The sequence below is a fragment of the Ictalurus punctatus genome, chromosome 4 (assembly GCF_001660625.3).
Source record: "Ictalurus punctatus breed USDA103 chromosome 4, Coco_2.0, whole genome shotgun sequence".
In the NCBI taxonomy this organism is placed as follows: Eukaryota; Metazoa; Chordata; class Actinopteri; order Siluriformes; family Ictaluridae; genus Ictalurus; species Ictalurus punctatus.
This window is the reverse complement of record NC_071284.1, coordinates 6742599-6762144: the sequence shown is the minus strand read 5'-3', so window position 1 is coordinate 6762144 and position 19546 is coordinate 6742599. Positions and strand designations below refer to the sequence as shown.

The 19546-nt window shown below is 43.4% G+C and overlaps 1 protein-coding gene across 1 annotated transcript in view; it reads right to left on the bottom strand.

Annotated features, from left to right (window-relative positions):
* The window catches only part of sipa1l3 (signal-induced proliferation-associated 1 like 3), a 98828-nt gene that overhangs the window by 61823 nt on the left and 17459 nt on the right, over nt 1-19546 (bottom strand). The window contains exon 2 of the mRNA XM_047152694.2: nt 2558-2625. The gene's annotated coding sequence lies outside the window, so the exon portion shown is untranslated. The remainder of the gene's footprint in view (nt 1-2557; nt 2626-19546) is intronic.

Below are 19546 nucleotides of genomic sequence, written 5' to 3'. Positions count from 1 at the left end.
TTATACTTGGCAGGTTTCTGTGATGTAAGCACGCGCTGTTATGGTAAAATAACGGCCTTTCTTGATGGGAACAGTAATTCTGCTCACACCATCGCACGACAAAACATTACTTGCTCGTCGTACACTCTCTCGCGCTCGTGGCATATTTTGCATTAAGCGTCGATGAATAGCTTTGGCTAATAACTTGGCAGGCAGTACATCATCTATGAGAAGAGATAAAGCAGATAAAGAGCTTATAACTCGTAAGGAAAGTGGACAGAACGAAGCCTCCCCCTCTCGATCCTGTCATTCGCAATACATTTTCCCAGCAAATGCAGACAGAGTCCAGAACTGTTACGACTCTCATACCTCTCTCACACACACACACAAAGAGCAACACCCTACCGTGCTCTGGGGTCAGACAGAGGTAGAGAAACGGGAGGGCTGAGAGAGAGACAGAGAGAGAGAGAGACAGAGAGAGATGAGAAAGAGACGTTACTGTACACTCTCACAAAGAGTGTCTGACGGTTCCTCCTCGCCTCTTTCTCTGGGTTTTCTATAGCGCTTTGAAATCTGTAGGCCGCTGCAGCGCTGAATGAATGCGAGTCTTCAGACTGATGATATCTGTACTATGCGTGCTGGGCTCTGTGAGCGGGCTCTGTATACTCGAGAGGGTGATCTGATTGGTGCTTTGTGAGAACGATCATTACAAGCAGAATCCCAGCGTGTGATATAGAAAACAGCAGTGGAAAGAATGGTGAGGATTACAGATACTTACAGATACTCGGACACATTCTCGCGCGACAGAGGCATGCCGTGTGCGCGATTACGCAGATTAGTGCGGTGCTAGCTCGGCAGATTTGCGTTATGAGCTCAGGTCAGCCAGGACCTTGAGCAGAGGTGTTCGACTTAAAACTCGCCGTACAAAAGTACAGGAACGGATCGTCTTAACGTAAATAGCACTTTAATATTTGGTTGCATATCCCTTGCACACCTGGTGGGCAGGCAAGAAGAAACACCGATCAGGCACGTGTTCCGATATTATTTGACAACTTGGGGGAAAAAAAAAAAAATGGGTGGGTTCAAACAAAAAGGTGCCATGTTTTAAATTTAACTTTAACACTCCTAGATGTGAACACGAGTAAATGAAGGCTGAAATTCTGATCGGCCGTCTTTTCGTCTCGAACGCAAACGTCTTCAACGTATAGCGAAAACAACAGAATTGGCCTTGCTGTTCCAATACTTTCGAAGGGTAGGAAGGACTGTAGGAATAGGGGATCAGTCCAGACTGAGCGGGTTGTGAAATTTTTGAGGCGTCGCAAATGGACAAAATAAAATGGGCTAAGATGCACCGTGAGGTGGTAAGGAACATGTACACGTTAATAGATAAAAATGCAATTCAGTCTGTACGTAGTTAGAAAAAATCAACACGTTTACATGGACAACGATATTCAGATATTAACCCGATTAAGACGATACTCTGATTAATAAACTACCATGTAAACAGAGATTTCTGAGGACCTCAATCCGGAAAAAAAAATGTCTAGACAACGCTAAGTGAGGGAAAAGTAACAGCTCTTGATCATGATGATCGGCCACTACTGTTCATAGACGGGGGATTCCGACGCGGATATGAAGAATAAAGCGTACTTTACTCGCAGCCACACATGACTGAAACAAAACCTTGCTCTTATTCAGTGCAACACTATTCCATCCGTGGCAAAAAAAAAATCCAACTAGCTACCATAATAAAGAACGGGCCGAGTAGCCTAGTTTATTTACTCACGTAATTAAACTGGGGCGGACGTGAACAGAGCTAAATAAAACGTTCCGTGGTGTCCCTGACTGATTTATACTACGTAGGTTACTCATTTTTGTAGCAGTACCGGAATCAGAATCAGCAAATACCAAAAACAGACTTGTACTCGATCTGAAGGGGAGAAAAATAAATAAATAAACAAACAAACGGTATAAGCCTCCAATATTTGTCCTGGCTGACTTCTCAGGTCTTCATGCCTGGATTGGATTCTGCCTCACTTGGTTAAAAATCAATCAATCATCGGCCAAAAGAATAAACGTGAGTTTAAATGTATAGACATATAACGTCTAAGTAACACATTAATTCATCTATCAGCAGGAGAAATGACTGAACAACCGAATTAACGCACAATACAAGCAAACTCTGCGATATTCGGAGGAGCTTGCAAGACGCGCCATGTGACGTCATCACGACATGCGACCGAAGCGGTCTTCGATTCACGTGTCGAACACGAGCACAGTTAAAACGTCTCATTTACCAACAAACGTCACTGCTGACGATCGTGCAAAATTCATGAGGTTTTCTACAAAAAAAAATAAAAATATTTTAAAAAAGCATGCACAAAAACTCCACAAGTTGTGTCGCAAATTAAAAAAAAAAACAAACAAACAAAGAAAAAAAAAAAAGAAAAAAAAGAGAGAAACACAAAAGCAAGCTTTTTTGACTGCAACAATCACACACACACAAACAGACTGTACGGACTGAACAGCTCTTCTCCTTCATTACCATGACATTTACTATAAATACTTCAATACGTACACTTCTTAGCGATCTCCACTGCTCCTCATGGCTGCAGGACACGTCTGTGGTTTCGAATCGTGGTTGATCTGAAACAGAAACGTAAAACACATTTTTTTTTCACTTAACGTGAGTCTGGTTTAGCATTAAAGGGTTCCATTCATTCATTCATTCATTCATGCTGAATGATTGTCATGTGCAGGTAAATACGCTGGGCCTAATGTGCACGGGTGATCAGACTGGGCTCTTTCGTGCTGGTCAGCTGAGCTTTCAATATGCTCGGTGTTATTATGACAGCTGGGAGAGACAAGAGAGTGAGAGAGAAAGGCCGAAAGCCAGGGAACAGAGAAAATATCTACACAATAACATTCACGGCATTCCTGACGCCCCGTCCTTTTATTTCCTCCGTGGCCTCGCTCTTTTCCCTGGCTTTTGGGATCGGCTGGTATGCTGCCATGGCCCTAATAACTACCTGAACGCGAGGCGAGGGAGTGGGAAAGAAAGAAAAAAATGTGAAGGGGGAAAGGAAACCCGAGAGAAAAAGACGGGGGCGAGAAGAACCTGAAGTTGGAAAATACACACGCTGCTGAATTACTTTGAGGAAGCGTAGCGGTACGTGCGCTGCGCAAATCCCTGTAGTGATCGGCATTCATTTCCTACGTGTTCCCCTGATAACGCCTGCATGCGCAAACTGCTGCTATGACAAAAATGGTCAGCTTTATAGGCTTTGCCTACAAGAAAGCTCCGCTAATGGAGAAGAACGAACGGTACTTAGAATAATTCACCTGGTTTAAATGGTGTTTAATAGCAACCCTGTTATTGCGTCCTGAATAAGTCCCTACGGCTATTATTTTCCCTTTTACATAGCTACATCTAGCTAATCTAGTCAAAAAGCAGGCTCCAATTTATCAACAAATCAGTATGATGTCATAAGGGTTCTTTTTCCTAAATGTATTAGCTAACCCACTGGGCAAATAAAAGTGCCAGTGTGCTGCACGCTCCCAGGTTTTGGTTGCCTGGAAACCTAAATGGCTAGGCGAAAAATGGTAGCTACTATACTATACTATAATATAATATATACATACTATAATATAGTATAGTAATAATACTGTAATATAACTTACTATACTGTGATATAATATATAATATAATACAATAACGTACCAGTCCCTCCATCGTACCTGTGATTTCGCGAATGATGAAATTACTGCAAAATCAAGCAAACGCTGCAACATTCGGAGGAGTTTGCGATTTTTCTAAATTACCGCAGATTTGGGCCAAGACGCGTCGTGTGACGCCATCGCGACGCGCATTCCACCAAAGCCTTCTCCGATTCACACGCGTTGAACATGAGTACAGCTAAAAGGTCTCGTTTACCAACAAACATCACTGAGAAGGACCACGCAAAACTATTCGGTGCGATTGCAATTTCGCCAACTCAAGTAGTCCATCCATCCATCCATCCATCCATCCACAAGGATGGGTACAGCCTGGACAGGGTACCAGTCCATCGCAGGGCACAATCACATACACACTCACACACCCATACATACAGTACGGACACCTTGGACACGCCAATCAGCCTACCATGCATGTCTTTGGACTGGGGGAGGAAACCGGAGTACCCGGAGGAAACCCCCGCAACATGGGGAGAACATGCAAACTCTACACACACATGGCCCCGGTGGGCCTCGAACCCCGGATCCTGGAGGTGTGAGGCGGACGTGCCTCACAAATAAATTTTAAAAAATCACAAAAATTGCATTGCAGAACTTTAAAAAAAAAAAAAAAAAAAAAAAAAAAAAAAGCGCCGCAGCTAAATCATGCATTTTTGTCCGCAACAATGACAAAAAAAAAACCTCGAAATCCTGTTTTCGATTTCCTGTGAAGTACAATTAGCTGTTAATCTAGAAAAAAGATAGCGTACTACAGTGTGCGTATTAATAGAAATTAAACCCGTGCGTTCAGCAGGAATTACTGTCAGAGCTGCGGTTATAGAAATTTAACCAACTGAGAATTCGATAGCGCTGTGCTAGATCATATATTTAATCCTAAAAGCAACGACATATATCTGGCCTTATGAATGAACAGGTCCATCACGCGCGGTGTATTAAATTGATCATCCTGCCCTACTTGAACGTCCAACACGAGCCTGCAGGGGGATCAGTAACAATAAGCTACAATCACTGGACGTGGGTGAATTATTTATACACTCGTCCGCCGCCGAGCTGTGCTTCTACGAGTGCGTACGTGTTTATATACTTGTCACACGATTACTTTTTTTGCATGATGCGTCCCCGCATGTTGGTTGACGTGGTCATGAGCAAAGCACGCACTCTTAAACGGGTCGGGTCGAGCTGACGCGCCGAGAGATGGTCGGACCGAGTCTGTAAATAAAGGGGCAGGATGTTGTGGTTTCTCGGTGTTACGTCTGGCTTTGGATCACTAGGAAAACAAACAGGGAAAACAACTTAAAATAGTCGCGGGAGAGGAAAAACACCTAACGAGCACGACGATCCGAAACCAGATCCGAATCCAAAGCGTTATCGCAAGACCAGCTTCTGTAATAACACAGTATACGAGCGAAGGAAATCTCTGACGTGTCCACTGTGTGTTTAATCAGTCTCAGAGCTTTCCTCGGGCTTTGAACGCTTTCATGAATTGCTGTCATTTATCCGGATCATCTTAAGAAGCGACGTCTGATCGTGTTCCAAATGAAATAGCTAGTGCACCCCATGTCACCAAGAGCACTTCTGGATTCATCCAGATCATACATCTTAGACTGTTCCAAATGAGGAACTAGTGTACACTACGAACCTTAGCACTGAATCCATCCACGTTATACAATCTTAAAAGGAGTCATATTATTCTTTGTAATGTTTTCCTTTTGTAATGCATCCGCTTGTGCACGTACAAGATCTGCAACGTTACAAAGCTCATGGTCTCCTAATAGAGAACACTGCTCACGTCCCAAATGCAACCGGCACTGTGTCCTATGTGAAAAAGAGGAGCTGTGTGTTAGGGCAGGGTGTATCTGACAGAACCAGGCTATGACTTGCTCGGTCTCACGCGCGGAGCAGCTCTCTCGGTCGTCGCCGTTTCCACACGGAGTAACATGAGCACGAAGGAAGGAGTCGTTCACCGCAGAGTGGATCCACACGGCGCAAGTAGCGCACTTCAAAGCATCCCTAACCCCTTACGTTTACGAGACTCAGCAACTCTTTGAGAGCCATGCTGTAACCACAGTCTTCCCCCTCTTCCTCCCTCATTCACGGAATGCCAGATGGACGGAGCAGAAAAGCCGGGAGAGTCGCAGGCTTGCTGGGTGGCCTCGTCCCAAACCGGCTACAACCCTCAACGATCACGAGTTAAGAGGTCTGCTAAAGTAGTGCTCTAGAAGGATGAACAAATTCAGTCTACAGGATAACTTCGATGGAAAAAAGGATATAAATCTACATGTGCTATAAGTAAGGAATACTTCTACCCTCTGGATCAAGTGGACTTCCTGTCAGCACCCAGAGGGAGATTACGGTCCTGTAGCACAGTTTCCAGTAGCTTCTTTTTTACCACAGCAATTTCTGAGCGTTTATCATTTTTATTTATTCAAAGAATGTTAGCAAAAAAAAAAAAAATGTAAAAAAAAATAAATAAATAAAGACGCTATTGTGATGAAAGCACCATTTGGAAAAAAGGCCGAGACAGGCTCACCCTCCCCCGCTTGCACTCTTTCTCTTTCGTTCTCTGCTAGCCAGCCGTCCATTGGTCGTTTGTTCCCATGCCAGAAGGCAGAAACTTACAAAGGCAAATATTGACTGACTCCCAACTGTCTGTGTCTACAGTGTGTACTTGTAGTGGAGCTCGCTCAATGCTGTGACAATGCAAGACATTAAAAATCCATAAAGTCTTACTCTGCGCTCACACGAGCCAGCGGAAATGTGACCGATAATGACCGGTCGTTTTCTATGTACGAGTGCGACACCGGGAGCTGATTCCAGCGATAACGGCAAGTGATATCTGAATTGAGATTTTTTTTTTCCCCCAGATGCATGCAAATGACATAAGGTGCAGTAAAGCGACGAATACATACAACTGCTATGGCGCGTCCTATATATATATAAAAAAATCACGTTTTTTATTTAGTACTGTCTGAATAAGCTATTTCACATAACAGATGTTTACATATAGTCCACAAGACAAGATAATAGCTGAATATATAAAAAATTACCCTGTTAATACCGTGTATCGTGACCTGGATGATCCTGGATGAAAACGACGTCCTTTCAAGTTAGCCGCAATTCAGGGATGGCAACTGCATGAATGGTGGGTTCGTTATTATTCTTAATGAAAAACACAACAACGACGAAACAGTACTACGACAAACTCGCTTATATTAAACACAGCAAATCGTCCGCCATCGTCTCGTCGGTCAGCTCGCCTCGCTCTCATCACGTGATTAATCAAACCCGATCTGTGCCGAGACTCTGACTCGTCCGGCTCATGCTGAAGCGTCCGTTCTCTAACTGAACTAAATGATATTTATATCTATAAAAAAAGCAAATCGACAGTGTGGAGCGGTGCCGCGGTGGGCAAGCTATGTAACCGGTGTGCGGCCCGGACGCCGTGCAACACCGGGAACTCAGACTATCGCAGCAAGCCTATCCCCAAGCGGCAGTTTGATTGACGAATAGATTCACGAGACGAACTTACAAAATCACCTCTTGTTTCATTAATTTATTTGACAATTTAATAGAAATATCAAAAACAGATTTTGTGCAATGGTATATTGTTTGAAATTATTACTTGGTAGTCATTCACACGAGCCACATTTAAACTGATAGTGAAGGTATTATTTGAGTATTTTTCACCATCGCGCTAAGCAAATTTCTACCTTGGCTAAACAAACCAGCATTGTGTCTCATAGTGCATACGCATGTACCATTCTAAACCACTACTGAGTACTAACACTATCCGGTTTTCCCATTACAGTCAGCGTCAGAATTTTAAAAACCTTTCATGTCACCTTCAAACCTACCGAAAGATCTGTTTTGCGTACCGGTCTTCTGGATTATCTAGAGTAGTAAATACTTTTGAATGGAACACTGGAGTTTTCCATAAGAGACGCAGGTCATGACGGCTATCACGATGACGGCGGGACGTTTTAAGAGAGACAGAGCTGGTCAGCGTGTTTAACATCACTGGGTCTGAATTCACTTGGAAACGTGGTGGATAGGGATGTTTCGGCTCGGATGTACCATCTAGCGAATGTCGGGTTGTTTTCCTGTGACGACACACTTCACAGCAGACTGGTAAGCCTTTTGGACTGGTAAGGTTTTTAGTCAGCTATGCTTACGTCCATCTTTTCTTTCCCAACCCAGGCGGACGGACGAGGCTTCACTGATCGGCTGTGTACATGTTCAACCAAACCTACGCTACAACGCAGTAAAGCCCAGAGTAGTCTGACTCCACATTCTCTCCCAAAACACAAACCAGAGCTCCTGATACAGATCTGTCTCAAAGGCTCGGAGACAAACAACGCTAATGTCGGCAGTTGGGTTTACAACGCTGAGAGGGGAAAATGCCAAACTAAATGAACCGCTGTAAATGATGGAGAACATTCCAGATCTTTCCCAGAGACCACACATCACCCTTGTGTCGTGGGATCGCTGGGTTTTTAGAGAGCGTTTCTTTAGAAATGCAGTCCCACTGTGCATTCGGAATTCAAACCAGACTTTCGAAGGAAGAAGCGGAAGTAGTAGAACATAGTTTTTATGCTTGGTTGAGATGGAGACGTATGTGATTATGGGTGATGGAAACAAGTTCCTGGAAGAAATAGTGTGCGGCAAGTTGACAAATGTCTACTACAACTACCTTACTTACCGTACAGTAGGCCAAAGGCGGTAATATGTCCGAACTCTCAGTATTCAGAACAGTAGGCGAGGAATACCCCGATGACCTACTGCTTCCGCCTCGACTCTGCATCATGTCCAGCTTGTATTCATACTACACACGTATACTGATCAGTACGTACTGTATCACCGGCCGAGCAGTACGTAGGTACGGTCACAGTACGGCATTTCAGACGCAGCCAGAGTGTGCACTTTAGCGCGATACTAGCGATCTCTCTGTAAAGGCAGCCCGTGGAGACATTTGAATGGTTCATGAAGTAATATTGTCGTATCGCACACCTCTAACCTCGGACTTGCATGGTCACCGCACCACATAAATAATAAACTAATCAGGAGAACGCTACGATCGTTTGACATGGTGAAGTTTTCTATAAGGAGATAAGGAGTCTAGTTAACATATATGGAAGGAGTCTCCAGTGTCAGAGCTTTGTAGTAGTCTTCAGAATAGAGGGCTTTAACTATAACGCAACATTAATTGTAACTATGAATGAATTTTTTTTAAAAAAAGATGGTGGTGTTCTTTAATAAATAAAAATTTGTAAGAGTCAGTAAAAAAAAAACCGCAGTAGTCATGACGAGCAGAAATAACAAGAACTGGAGCCAAATCGAAACAGTATTTCCGTATTTTTTTTTTTTTTTACGACGATAAGATAAATGCTCATTCTATAGCAGGTACAGGAGCACAGATTTGGAAGTGTACTTGTGCTGAGTTGAGTAAGTCTGACTGGAGACTGGAAGGACACCGGACCCAGATGGTATACAGTCTTCCCTCGCTGGAATATCCATCGCCATGCCAGCTGCCGTATCCTCCCACACCTACAGGCACATGCCAGCAACAAGCTTTCACCCCATGACCAAGGAGATGACCAAAGAGCTCACCATAAGGTCCTTCTGCTCTCTTATATCAAACACCAAACATCTAGAATGGCTTCATGACATGGATGTTTTCAGAGTGTGATGTGTGAATTCAACTGCATACGAGAAAGCTTGGAACTACTGTACAAAGCCGCTTAAGTACAAATACTTCATTTGCCTAGAATTGAGAACATCTCGGTTCGAACCCTTGAGGTTTCTTTTACGCTAGCTAGTGTGACGGTAGGTTAAAGCAAAGTGAGGAAGAACAGAATCCGAGCATGAAGAGAAACAGAGGGTTAAACTCATGAAGGTACAACCTTCCAGTCAGTAGTGCTGGCTTCTTAACCACTGCGCTCCCACTGCCCCATGACTGCTTATGAAAGCCATTAGTCACAGTCCTCCAGTTCTCCTCGTGCCCGTCACTGCGTTCTCTGTGCGTCAGTGTGTCTCTCCGTGTTATTACACTGTCGACAGCTCTTTTACACACTCGACATTCAGGAGCTGCCATAAAATAAAAAAAAACCTCAACTGTCATGTAGAATTAGCTCCAAAATGTCTAGTAGTCATGGTGAATTGTACGGACTTCGTTTCAGGGCGGGTTCTTCGCAAAACGCATCCGAGTGTGACCCCATGGTGACCGTAAACCTGGATTCTCTTCTGCTTTCTCGTCTGTCCTTCTTTCCCTTCTCCTTTCCAAAATGCAGCTCGTGTTAATTAGAACTCGGGCAGTTATTCACGGCCGGTTTGGCCTGGTAGGGTGGTGAGGAGAGAGACAGCGAGGAAGAAAGAGAGAGAGAGAGAGAGAGAGAGAGAGAGAAAGAAAAGGGATGTCCTGACCTGCTTTTTCCAGTGCTAAGTCAGTAATTCAACATGACGGTCAGACCGCGACACTACCAGACCCAGACAAACGGCACGCAGCATACCAGCGATCCAGACGACTGAAGCCGCTGTATTAGTGTGGTCAGAAATGAAATGAACCGAGAGAATCGTTCCACAGTGGTTCGCGCTTTTTGGGGGAAGCTTTACGACTCCGTATGTAGTCGTAGTGCATCACGCAAGACATGCTTCTGTAGTTGTAATATAAATATATAAATATATATTTATTTATTTATTTGTGCACTAGAGCGAGGAGTCTAATGTAGCTAAGAAGTAATGAAAAGTCCCTCTCGCAACAAATCTTTCGTTTTCGTTCGTTTTCACACTCCACATAATTAACCCACTGCGGACTGTGATGTCGCCCACGACGTGCAATCTTTAGTGCAACATATCTTCTTGTTCATCAGTCCAAACATCCAGAACGCTTCACATTTCTGCAGCTCTACAGCTCGGTCACTTGGTTCAATTTGTGTCTCACGGCTCAGGTTAGAGTCTCGTATCTACAGAATGACGCCGGAACCCAAAACACACAGGTTGCTTTCCGACTACAATGTTACTTCACTTTATCTATTCGTTAGAAGAAAAAAAAAAAAACAATACACATTAATAAACAGTACTATAAATGATCTGCTATCTCCGGGAAGTTTGATGTTTAAAGAAAAGGGGGGGGGGGGGGGGGGGGGGGGTTCATTTACGGCATTTGTCAGATGCTCTTATCCAGAACGACTCACGTTTCTCTCATTTATACAACCGAGCAATTGAGGGTTAAGGGCATTGCTCAAGGGCCCAAACAGTGGTAGCTTTTGGGCAGTGCTGAGGCTTGAACTCCCGACCTTCTGATCAGTAACCCAGAGCCTTTAAACACTAGCCGCCCGAATTGGTTAAAAATAATAAAAATAATAAAATAAAAATCCACAAAACAGCATAAAAAAAGAAAAAAGAAAAAAAAGAACATGGTTAACTAACACACCACCAAACACACTAAAAACACATAACTAGAGATCCAATCTAGAGCCGATCCAATACCCAGTATCAGTATCTGGCCAATACCAGCAAAAAACGGTGGATCGGATATCAGAGTACGCATATCAGATATTGGATCCTGAAAAAGATCAATAAATAAATTACTTAATAAATAATTGTAAATTAATTGGAAAAGATTTTTTTTTTATTTTTGGAGCCGGAAACATTTACATACAGAGACTTGACTGGTTTTTCTTTCGTTGGGGTTCCTTTACATTATACACCGTAGTCTATTTATTATAAATACAATGCAAGTGATTTTTTTTTTGCATCAAAGAGCTTCAGTTTAAAAAAAAAACAAAAAACGAAAGCTCAGTATTTTTTAAAAGGAGACGTTGGATACTGGAAGGGTATCGGTATCGACTGATACTCAGGGTTTCAGCATAAGTATCAGAAAAGAAAAAAAAAAAAAAAAAAAAATCGGTATCGTGCCTTTCTTAAACACGACCCCGGCCTCTTTTATTTCGCTCGCGCCTTTTCTTGGAGAGTAAACGAATGCTTTTCAAATCAGCAGGAAGTTCATTCCACCCACATGATGCATGAAAAATGTTCGAGTTCAAATGGATCGAGACCACCTCGCGCCTCCCTCACATGGTCTCGGACCGGTTGTTTTGGTCTGCGCCGGAGTGTTCGCACACACCTAAACGAGTCACAGTGAGAGCCAAAACACACCGGGGTTCGATTCAAACGCTGCACAGTGAAAGCTTCAACTGAATGAAAATGCAACTACCATGTCCTGTAGCTGCGCACTGAACTTTATAAAGGCGGCCATCTTGGCTAACCGCTTTTCTGCTTAGCACAGCATCATTGGTATCCTGCAAGGCCCGAACTCTCACAACTCAAAGAAAATTACGCTAATGATTATATAGCTCCCAATTTATAGTTCCAGTTTAGATTTAAAAAGCAGAGATCGATTACGGCTGTTAGCTACAGAACCACACCAAAACCGTCTCGGCCGCGTGATTCCATCTGTGGCGAGGGTAAAGACGTGTGAATTTCGTTCGTGGCCGATTCATCACCTGAACTTACCCGAACTCTGCAGCATTGTTAATGGAGGTTCATACCGTGGAAGTCCCCTTAGCTGTTCCAATACCTCAGAAAGAAAAAAAAAAAAAAAACCAAACACAAAGAGTGCGGGAAAATGTACTGAAGGCTGGCTCTCTCGATGGCTGACTCAGCGGGTCTGTCTGATTAATACTCAAAGACAGCTTCAGACACCAAACAGGGACACCATAACACATTTTACTGCCAGGAAATGGTGATTGAAGGTGCTAACACAAATGTGCTACATTCACACTGCCATTCACACTGTCTCAAACACACACCAAAACACACACAAAGTATTATGGCTGGAGGACTGGGGATTAAAAACACTGAGACTCTGGCAGGAGCTCAAGTGCTGAAGTGGGTTAAAGCGTTTGCACGCGCACGCACACACACACACACACACACACACACACACACACACACACACACACACACACACAAGCCTGCCTTGCCTGTGCATCAAAGGGCTCTTTTGTGACGTGACTGGAACCAGATATACCGCAGCATATACGGGACGCCCACGCGGTCACACACACTTCCTTGATCCTGGGTGTTGTGGTTTTTACTGACCAGCTGGAGCTACTCCTTTTCCTCCTCCCTAGTTCTCTCATTCTTCTTCCCTCTTTTCACAACAAGGCTCATGCATAAATACCTGTTTGTTTGGGTTTTTTTTTTTTTTTTTACAATGCAACAGAAGTGCCTTTATATTGAGTAAAAAAAAAAAAAAAAAACACTAAGATACGTTCAACATGCTTTCATGTTCCGTTAGGCTGAATGAATTCCCAGACCATGTAAAAATGTTTTCTGTGACGTTAATCTTTTTTTTTTTTACGTGAAAATCAGGGATAATGAAAGCATGTCCGACGGAACAGCGTTTACAAATCCGGTCCTCGAGGCCCAACCATGAGTCACATGTCATTTCCCTCCCAGCTCCTTACACACCTGAACCTGTGTTCAGTCTTCTAGTGTTCTAGACCAAACATGTGGAGGTCTCAAACATCTGGATGTTTTTTATTTTGAATCCAGAAGAATAGAAATGGCAGGTGCGAGCGAAATGAAAAAACAAACCGGTTTTCTTCGAAAGGAATCAAATGGATTCGAATATCAGGAATCGGTTCAATGCTGCCCAAATAGATAAATAAATCAAAACGGCGTCGTACTGGGAATATCTTCAATTGACATCTCGAACCTGTCGGACTCGATCTGGCTCAGGAATCCTCGAACACACTCGGAGATTTGTAGCCCCTTATTTCTCACGCAGCACTAACAAGAGGGCACAGTGTTACACTGTTATCTGCCAAGGCCACGCAGCAGAAACCCTCTCAGCGATGCTAAGTAGGTCAGGACGAGGAAGAGGGAAAGTTGAGCTAGTGCTCTACGAGTCTGTAATAAAAGACCTCATTAGCACTTAAGGCTCTGAGAAACGTTTCATCACACAATGCTGTACATGTACGACGGCTATAACCTTCTTCACCAGTTTCTCCCTAATTTGTTCTTGGCCAATTCCCACCAGCTTGCTAACTCTCTCTCATCCATCGACCAACCAGGGAGGGTGAACGCTAATCTTTTTGTGCTTTTCACAGGGCAGAGTGACAGGAGGAACATGCTATCTGCCCTCTTCCACATACATGAGCTCAGAGACACCCATGACTGGCTAGTGTCGCTGTGATTGACAGGGAAACGAGAGTATGCCTTCTTGAGTCGCTACACAGGAAAAACGGTTATTAGAAAAGCGACAGGGGGCGGGACTTCCAAGGGGGCTCAATTCATATTATAACGTTCGATTGGCTTGTCTTTTTTTCCCCACTGGCGAGGATACAAAGAAGACCGTTTTGTCGTATTTTTGACTCCCGGGCTGTCAGAAGTTCTCATCAAGAGGTTCTCAGAGTGGTTCTTTTCATTTGGGAATTCCCCTGTTGTATTCATTCTCGGGGGGGAAAAAAAAAAAAAGAAAAAAGTTGGCTTTCCTTTAAGAGAAGAACACCAACACAAAGGACATCAAACATAGCTGTAGACATTTTCTCTCAGGTGAGCGAGGCGGAGAACGTGGTCTCTACTGGCTGATCAGATATCCAGCTGAAATGAAGGTCTTTTGGCGGACAGAGCTGACTCCTGATCAGTGTTGAAAGTAAACGCTTTGTCTGTTCGTTCACTTGAACAAAGGCCATCCTGTATTTACTAACGCACATAAAGGAGAAAGGTGTGTCTGCTTTTCAAAGCTGCCTTTCAGTCCATCAAAGAAAGGAAGTGGCATATGGAAGGGGATCAAGATGGTGTGTTTGTGCATGTTCAGGTGGAAAAGGGTGTCGAGAAAAGGGCAAAATGGGGGAAAATGGGAGGGAAAACAGTTTTTTCCCCCATGGTGAGGTGAAAAGATGGAGAGAGTCCTGACCCGGTGCATGCCTGTGCTCCCAGATGGCTAGTTAAGTACATCACAAAGTATTGGTGTAGACAGTCAGACCTAAATCAAGACGGGCAGTGTTTAAATCAGAGTGGCCTCTTCCTAACCACCCCCTGCTTCCGCCATGTGTTTTCAATACGTTACAGCATGTTAAGCTTCCTATTAAACACACTCTTGATCAAAGGTCTACAGCGGTGATAAAACTCGCTGAGTGAACGGGCTTACAGCCGCTGTGTCACAGAGCAGAGTTTGTCCAACAGTAGGCGTGTCTGGACATCAGCTGCTAAAAACACCGTTCACTACGAACCAAGCTCGCTGTAGTTAGTTCGGGAAATACTGCGGAATCGTACCAAGAAACTCGAATTGTGGTGAAATCTTCATCTTCAAAGAATCATAATCAAACTGAATCCCTCCTGAGTCACGGTGAAGGTTCTACCTGCTCTCTTCCGTATCTGTGAGCTCACAGGCACCCACGATTGGCTAGTGTAGCCGTGACGGACAGAGGAGAGCGTGCATAACGTCTCTCCCGCTCAGTCAGCGAGGCCAATTTTGTTGGGATTTGAAACCTGGGATGCCCATGAGTTTAAGGATTTATGCATCCTTCCGAACAAGCGTTCCAAAAAAGTCTAGAAAAGTTGCTTATCGAAACAGGAAGGTGAGGTCCACGTCTGCAGCGGTCGACCAATAACGACGGAGATCGGTAGCGCTTTCACATTGTCGCCGTAGTGAGACGAGAGTATTTCAGATCGTTCAAAAATCCAATTTTGCTCTCTTGGCTCCTGGCCACGGATGGCCGTGGCATCGTCAGGATTTGAACTCCCGGTGTTCTGATAACATACTTCTTCACCAGTCATGCTCTACTTAAGCAAACGTGGTTGTTTTTTGTTGTGCCTCTCAGGAGCCCAGTGATAATGATACAGATATAAACACAGGTATGAATAGCAGCCGACCTGTTGGTGGAGACTAGAGGTGAGCATTTGGACTGGGATCCTGTGTGACGATGCAACAAAAAGTGACGTCCAAAAAAAAATAAATAAAAAAAAACTGTAAGGGACAAAAAAAACAATAACAAAAGAGTACATTCATCAACATAAATGTGCGGCGTTGCATGCATCATTTACAAGGCACATTCGTCCATCCTTAGTAACTGCCTGGTCAGGGTTGCGGTATTTTAATGTAGGCTGCTTAGATTTCGTGAAATACAACCAACTAGATTCATTAGAAAACGTCGCAGGCGGGTACAGACAAAAATAGTAACTGCACGAGCAGGATTTGAAACCAATAATGAACTGGAGTGCTGTAGCTGAGGTTGAGGAACTGTCAAAGCCAGGATTTACACACAATGCTGACTGCTGACAATGCTGACATTTCTATCCCCGTTTTTGCCTCCATCAGAGTTTTCCAGTGTTCCCAGGGGCATAGTGGTTTGGCTCATAATTAATTAAAAAAAAACAAAAAACAAAAAAAAAAGAAAAAGACAACAAAAAGACAGAATATGTCCGGTATAGCCCACGTTAATGTTAACGTCATGTTTAAATCTGAACACATGTACGAGGAGCACAAGGATTGTGATGCACGCCATGTGTCAAGTAAATGTGAAAATCTGATTATTTTTTTTTAATTAATGTTTAGGAGTGCCATGTATCTCAATAGAATTCACTTCTAATGGTGTAGCTGCATTACAGCTCAGCAGAGATCTACAGTATCATCAATCTACCGTCTGCTCTCATGCCAGAGTCATGTGGCAGATCATTTTTTCCCCGGCGGTGCCAATAACGTGCCAGCAACACGGCCAGACTGAAAACGGAGACGGTAACGGCTTCCCTCGGCTGGAACATGGGCTTGTTTTGACAGTAGTTGCTATAGGTGGTGTCTCTTTACACGCTGCTAAAAGAAGTGATCGACTTGCTTGCCAAAATGGAGGATTGACCGCTGATGTAGGTTTATAACTGCGGGTGTGACGAGGCATGAATTTTCTTGGCTCCTTCTGGCCTGATATAGGCCAGATATAGGGGGACGCAAGAGACTCGGGAGCAATCCCTATGGAGCAGTGAACATTCCTGTCAGATTGAGACATGGGAACCCAGTGAAAAGACACTCCTCTTCTTGTGTGTGTGTAAAACTTGTGAAGGACTTCCATGCGTACTGTAGTTCCGGACAAACAGAACTATTCAAGTTTAATATCGTCTCCAAGCTGCAGGCTTTCTTCTGTGTGCCTGTGTGTGTGTGTGAGAGAGAGAGAAAGAGAGAGAGAAAGACTGAGACAACCACACACCAACAAAAGGTGCCACCTGACTCCAACAGGACCTGACATGCAGACAGATATCAAACGTTCACGATGTTCCCCTTACTCCAGTCATAGTCGATCAGCCAAAACATGTTCGGTGGTTTAGAGCTCATTATCAATAATCATCCTCTTTTTTTTTTTTACCCCCTAGAAGTGTTTATATTATCTACTTGATCAAATGAAATAGAAATGCCTACTAAAAATCGAGCGGATCAACCAAATAAAAGGAAGTGTCGGTCTGAAGACGAGAATTTTCGAGGCAGGAAATACAGTTCCTCGACAGAAATGACAATCCGTTGAAGCGAGTGAAACGTCTTCGCTATGTTCTGTACACAATTTATCATTGAAAGAAAGCAGCAAAGGCCTGCCAAGGTTCACGTTTTTGTTTGCCTGAAACCCAAATAACTATCTACAACATGGTAGCTAATGTAATGTACTGTAATAACACACGGCGAGCTAGTTAGTGGATTAAATACTAGGGTTAAATCGATTATGATCAAAACAGCACAAAAGAACCGGTGTGTTAAAAACAAGTCCTGTTTAAATTGGTGTGATGTAAACAGGCTAGCAAGGGGATCTGCCTGTGAATCCGATACTTTTAAAATAGTCCTTCTCTACATCATTGGTGAATTAACGGTAGGCCTGGCCCACTTTCTGAACAAAGTTGGTCCCATACAGATCGGAGGCTACTAAATCGAATCCCATCTTGTCGTATTGTATCATAGCAGACTCGCTGCCTCAAAATCGTGCCGTAGCAGCCTCAAGGCTTTCAAATCTTTGCCTTAAGAATTGAAATCGTATCGCATTTTAGCAGACACAATAGTGTTGTCAAATATCACATCGTTGCCTTCAAGAATTAAAATTGCCCTATTGAAGGCAGACTAAGGGATATAACGGAGTTCCCCGAGAGGGGATTAGAGGTCGACTCACTGTAGTGGATTTCACAGATCCCGATAACTAAGTTGTGCTAAGTGCTTAGTGATAACCGGTTAATCAAATTTTTAAAATGGATACTAAATGAAAAAACAACGTAAAATATTGCTGAACTTTTTTTTTTTTTTTACAAAAATAAACAGTACAGACTGTACCATGAAAATATACTGTACTTTTTAAAAAAATGAAATATATATTAACTATTCAAAAATATTCAAGTAAATAAAAGATTTACTTCCAAACTGAAGCAAAACGTAACACTCAAAATAACAAATAAAAATAGAGACAACCAGGTCAGGAGTTCAAGCCCCAGCACTGTCAAGCTACAAATAACACAACCAAATGCGTTCGTGAATGTTTTTATTTCGCCTCTAGTGGCCGCTCTCGTACCGTATAAGGACAGCGGACCCTTCTCGACCGCTCCCGCTACGGACGCAACCGTGAAAAACTGTCAATACTTCCAGCGATCTGTCATCGGTGCCGATTAATCAGTAAAACGGATCAACCGGCCGACCACCAGATGGGATGACTGCCATTATCCTCTTTTTAATTTTTTTTTCTAATGTAGCATGTTGTATTTGCTATACGATATTTGCATAGTGTTCTAGCCTCTCTTACGTCTTTATTTCCTCATGTGATGTTTCACCGCGATGTGGCCTGTTGTGAGTATTGTGATCGCAGGAGAGTTAGATGATGGTCGGTGTTTCCACATTTGTGCATGCTAATTAACATCGGTCAAGTAAAAATCATTTCATGCTCAGCCAGATCACATGTTGGCTGATGTGTGTAGTGCAACAGGCGGTGGGATTTGGACTATAACCTACTGTATTTACTGCAGTTGCGCCCCTGTTAAGTTAATTACATTTAAAACAACAAAAAAAAAAACAACTCTTTTTTCGTAAATGGTTTGGAGAAAAAGAAAACCACTTGTTACAGCGGTAGCAACAGCTTACTGAACCTATTTGTCCACCAGGAAACTAGAAATAAACGAATACACGGACACATAACCTGATTGTCCTGGGCTACCGATTTGTCCTCCCCTGCACTGTGTAATTACTCCAACCCAGATATTGTATGTTTATGGTATATTTAGCGAACAGATCACTGCTGGGTGAAACTAGCATTTAGGTTTTCTGATGGTGGTGAGGGACTTGTCCTTGTTCATGACAATCACCATATTTTTATGCTTGCCAAAAATGACTGATTTCATTCATGCAAACAACCAAATGAGTCTCGGCACATCCAGTGGCACATATGGGAATGCTCAGAAGCGTGTTTGGGTCTGAAATTTGAAAAACTTTCTTGGGTTTGGTCTGGTTCCTGTTGGGTTCACGTTGCTATGCCAAACCACCATCTCTCTCTCTCTCTCTCACACACACACACACACACACACACACACACACACACACACAGAGAGAGAGAAAAAGCTTTCCACTAAATTTCCTCTCTTTCTGGGAATCAGATGCGAAGGTGCAACCGGGCCGAGCGATAGGATCTAAGCAGGAAAATGTGGGGGGGGGGGGGGGGGGGGGGGGGGGGGGGGGGGGGGGGCTGGATGGGGGTGAGTATGGAGAGAAATATGTATTATGGAGATCAGAGACAGTAGTCAAGGAACTAGAGATTTATAACAACAACAAAAAAAAGTGCAAAGAAGGGCACAATGAGAAAGTAGAAAAACACTG